The 5230-nt window shown below is 36.4% G+C and overlaps 1 non-coding gene across 1 annotated transcript; it reads right to left on the reverse strand.

Moving 5' to 3' along the window:
- Positions 1-3569: 3569 nt before the first annotated feature.
- LOC115067506 lies at positions 3570-3731 on the reverse strand. The gene has a single exon (XR_003846915.1). It is a non-coding gene; the product is annotated as a U1 spliceosomal RNA (small nuclear RNA).
- Positions 3732-5230: the final 1499 nt, after the last annotated feature.

A 5230-nucleotide genomic window follows, 5' to 3' on the forward strand; every position in this document is an offset into this window, starting at 1 on the left:
ATGACAACAAGTATTGGCAGGGCTCTACAAGAAGGCTGATTTGTGGGAATGTAAATTGATACTGACATTTGAAAAAAATAGCATGGAGTGCCCTGAATCACTAAATATAAAACTACCATATGATCCAGCAATGTCACTTTTGGGCATATTTCCAAAGGAATTGAAATTACTATGTTGACAAATTGTCTGTATTCCCATACTTATTGTGCACTACTAACAGTAGCCAGGATAGGGAAGGAACCTCTGTCCATCAACTGATACATGGGCAAAGAAAATGAGGTGAAAATACACCATGGAATGTTATTTAGCCTTTCAAAGGAAGCAAATTTTGTGATATTTAGCATCAGTGATGTGCCAGGGGACATTCAGTTAAGTAAAATAGGCTAAATAGTTTAGATATACAATGACAAATACTATATGGTTTCACATGTACAATCTACAACAGTTGAACTCAGTGAATCAGCAAGTACAATGGTGTTTAGCAGAGTGTGAGACAGGTAACAGGGAAAGGGAAGATAAAGATCAAATGTGTGCAAAGATTCGAACAGTCCTAGTGAAGTGATCCAAGGCAAAGCATGGTGACCACGATTAATACTTTACATTCTATTTTGAAGATGTTAAAAGCTTTAAAAATTCTCATCACAAAACAAAAATGATAATTAGATGAGGAAATGATCATTGACTTGATTTAATCTCGCTTAATGTTTCCATAGGTCAAAACATCAGATTGTACACCATAAATATATAATATGTAAGTTATTATTTGTTAATTAACAAATGTCATACTGACATCTATAAAGAAAAGCTGAAAAAGGAAATGAAAGAAAATAACTGTTCTGTATATTTCTTTAGCAGGAGAGAGAGAGAGAGAGAGAGAGAGAGAGAGAGAGAGAGAGAGAGAGAGAGAGAGAATGAATATGAGAGAGAGAACAGAACAGAAAAGAATTAGCATTAGTTCTGGATACTGGAGGCTCTTGGCAGAACAAATAAAACAAGCTCCTTACAGGTTCATGAGGTCTGCATTTACCAATGAGAATGCCGGTAAAAGAGAGGAACGTGTCCAGATTATGGCAGGTCGAAGCTTCAAAAGTAGACATTTCTGACTCTAAAGTGCGTGCTGTCTAGTCTTTCTTGGCTGAGTAAGTACAGTGCTGTTTAATAATATGAGAAGATGTTACCATTACATGATGACTATTTAGGGAGAAAGGGGAAACAATTCTAAGAAAGCAAACTGGACTGAAGTTGGGGAGAGGTTTTGGTACCAGGGAGGACAATTAAAAGTAGGCATTTAATAAAGTTTTCATTGAAAGATTAAAATGACAGCTGTAATGAAATTCAAGAAAAGAGCAAAATTCATAGGCACCAAGTATGTGAAGAACTGAGCTAATTCTGAGATCAAAACAGTAAAATGGAGAGATTACAGTTTGACCCATTCCCTGGAATAAGAACTTGGTATTTAAAGATTGCTTCAGAACAACCATAAGCTTACCCCAGCTTACAAATATTATTTAGGGGGCTGGAGAGATACCTCAGTGGTTAAGAGCACTGGCTGCTCTTGCAGGGGACCCAGATTGGATTCCCAGCACTCATATGGCAGCTAACAACAGTCCCTAACTCCAGTTCCAGGGAAAACCAACCCTCTTCTGACCTCCACAGGCATTGCATAACATGGGTGCACTTACACACATGCAGGCAATGAACTCATATACATAAAATAAAAATAATAGATAAGATTTTAAAAATATCATTTAAGATCAACAGATCTGCAAGCAATGTTGGAAAGGGATAATGAGGTCCTTGAAACAGATATTATCTGTTGCTTAAATAAAAATGTTATTAATGCTTTATATACAGACATATTCCAGGGACCGGATGACTGTACAATTCCATATTATAAAACTTGCAAACCATATTTGATTTGCATTTTTAATTTATTGTTTCCGTAATTTAGAAAAGATTTTTACTAAAGCCATCTATAGTGCTTGTCCTCAGTGATTGAAAATGATTTTTATAGATTTCCAAGGAAAATTTAAAAAGGATAGAAAGCACAGATCTACTTCTAGATAATTTGTGCTGGCAAATAATCTGGTATGAATAATTAAATATTCCAGTATTTACATTCTGTCTGTGCATGCAAATGTACAAGTATGGGTACATATGTGTGTATGTATGTATATGTTCAGGTATATGCATATGTGTATGTGTGTACACATGTGTGCCTATACATACACACATGTGTGCCTGTGTGTGTGGAGATCAGAGGTCATTCATCTGACAGCAGTCAGTTTTTGTTTTGATAGAGAATCTCTCATTGAGACTGGTCATTCAACATTTAGCCATGGTTGGTTGGCTGGCCTGTGAGACCTGGAGATTCTTTTATCTTCTTTAGTGCTGGGATTACAGGCTTGCACCACCATATTATCTATTTATGCTTTATTTATTTATTTAAAATTTTTATTTATTATTTTTTATTTTATGTGTATGCGTGTATTGCCTGCATGTAGGTAAGTGCACTCATGTTGTGCAATGCCTCTGGAGGTCAGAAAAGGCTGTTGGGTCCCCTGGGACTGGAGTTAGAGACAGTTGTTAGCTGTCATGTGGGTGTTGGGATTCAAACCTGGGTCTTCTGCAAGAACAACCACTATTCTTAACAGCTGAGCCATCTCTCCAGTCCCTGTATTAGCTTTTAAAATGGCTGCTGGGGCTCAAACTCAGGTATTCATGATTGCGTGACCAAACTTTTACCAACTGAGTTATCTGTGCAGCCTTCAAATACTTAAATTCTATTTTAATTAATACTTGCTAGGGAGTCAAAACATTTCAGAAATTAGGGATTAAGCCTAATTTCTAGAGTATACAGAGCATTGTGTTCCTAAAAGGAATGAATTGCTTTAGAAATGCATGGGAAAATTTATTTACAAGGTAAAAAACTATGCCAATGAAAAGTGGAAAGAGCCATTTGACCTGGATATTTGTCTAAGCAAATCTCCTACAAAGCATTTTATATGTGGCACTGAGTTTATGAAATATGGAAATATTTGTAGGTTTTTCCTCCAAAGGAATACTCTGTCATGATAGCTAAAAATTTAAGAAAGGGGAAATAAGATACTTCCCTGAAGAGACAGTGTGGCAGTTGACAGCTTGAAATTTGGAGGGAAGCTCATCTAAATTACATCCTAGTCTATCTATTTAATACAGGTTAGAAGATGTATATTTACTTTAACTTATATGTAATTTTCTGTTTCACATTTTGAAAGTTTTGAGAAAACCAATGTATATAAAGTGTGTATGTGAATCATAATATATAATATAATTACTTAATAAATGTTAGCTATGTTTACATCAATTTGAACCACATGAGATTGCCATATATGTAAGTCTAATGTGAACACTGGCAGCTTTGTATGATAGTAAATACTTTAGCTTTATAAATCCCAAACATATTGAAACAGGGAATAGAAAGTGAAGGCTTGATTTGCCCACCTGGAGCAAAGGAATGGACATTCCCCAGAGGTGAAAAAGCATCAGCAGTATGTGCTCGTGTGTGTGTGTGTGTGTGTGTGTGTGTGTGTGTGTGTGGTGAACCCAGTCCCTAGCTACCACAAATTATTCAGTGAAGTTTCCTGGATTTGATGAAATCAAAGGGGTCAACATATGCCAAATGCAATAGATGGGCCTCACCCTGGGAAAACCAGCTTCTTGATCATGGTATCTCCCTTGCCAGCAAATATTCCAGTTATATTTTAATTGGGCTTCGAAATGCTGTTTCCTGTCTGTCTGCCTGTCTTTCTGTCTGTCTGTGTTAATGCCTGTAAGCTCAGGAATGGTACTGTGGTTTGAGAATGTCATAAAACAAGCAAGAAAGAGATCAAGGGAGAATTCTTGGACAAAGCTTGAAAACTGAGGCTGGGGTGGTGTAGTCATCCTTGGGCCTGTGCTTTTTTGCTAACATGTGAGAGTTTTAACAAACCAAAATGAAAAAGAAGTAGAAACACGCTAAATTATTAATGCAGAATAGATTTTTGTTTGGATAAGTTTTCTAGGAAATGAAGTCAGGAAATAGTCCAATAATAGCCAAGAAGATTCCTTATCCTTGACCATAGTTCTTTTTCCAAAATTTAAAAAAATTATTACTTTTTATTTCATGTATATGAGTGTATTGCCTGCATGTGTGTAAGTGCTACATGCAGGCAAAACACTCATAAGTAAAATTAAAATAATTTAAAAAATGTAAAGGTGTAGTGAGAATCTAGTCCCCTCCTAAGAGTTTTTGCTCTGTGTCCTTTGAGAGTTGAGTAGCTTGCTCTACTGTGTGCTTTCTCCACAAAAGGAATGAAATCAACCAACCACAGATCCAATCCTCCAAACCGGTGAGCCAATTTATGCCTTTGCCCTTTAAGTCTCAAGAATTATGTTACAAAAGTAGGTCGATGCAAGTTATTTCAGAAAATGGGATGCCTTTTTTTTTTTCAAGTGACCACTTGAGAACTAACATTATCATACAGAGAGAATTCAGTAAACAGGGCTGCCTCTTTAGAGACTACTGTCAAATCAGATTAATTTAGAAAAGAAATCTGATCATACAAGAAACTGTGTTCCTATCACAGATGGAGAAGAAATTATAATATCTCATTTAGAATTCTAAACAAATAAGGCTCTGGGTTCCCAAGCTTGGCAAACCTTTAAACATTTTATTTATTATTTTTATTCATATGTGTATGAGTGTATTCCTTGCATATACATAATTGCCATGCCCTTGCCATTGGAGGTAGGAAGCAGGCTCCCATATGGGTGCCTGGAACCAAACTAGGGTCCTCTGCAAGAGCACCAGTGCTCTTAACTGCTGAGCCATCTCTCCAGTCCATAGCCACATCTTAAAGAAGGATTTATTTAAGGCAATGAAGGATAAGAAAATGTTCAATAATTTATTATTAAGCTTTTGGTTAAGCAAGATTTGAGCATCTATGATCTCTGATTTGGTTTTGTGCTTCTAACGTCCCTGACTCACAACAGCCTTAGCTTTAAAACAGGATGAAATCTAAGGATAGGATGTTACTTAGCACTATCAGTATACACACATCCCAAGCTTGAAGCTGGGCTTGAAATTTTGGAACCTGGAGAAGACAAACACTTTACAAATCTGAAACATTTATATTTTTCTCTTTGGACATCATCACCGGACCACTGCTGGAAGATGGAGAGGAGAAAATGAGACATCGCTTTAGACTGA

The sequence above is a fragment of the Nannospalax galili genome, unplaced genomic scaffold (assembly GCF_000622305.1).
Source record: "Nannospalax galili isolate Female #2095 unplaced genomic scaffold, S.galili_v1.0 scaffold11, whole genome shotgun sequence".
Lineage (NCBI taxonomy): Eukaryota > Metazoa > Chordata > Mammalia > Rodentia > Spalacidae > Nannospalax > Nannospalax galili.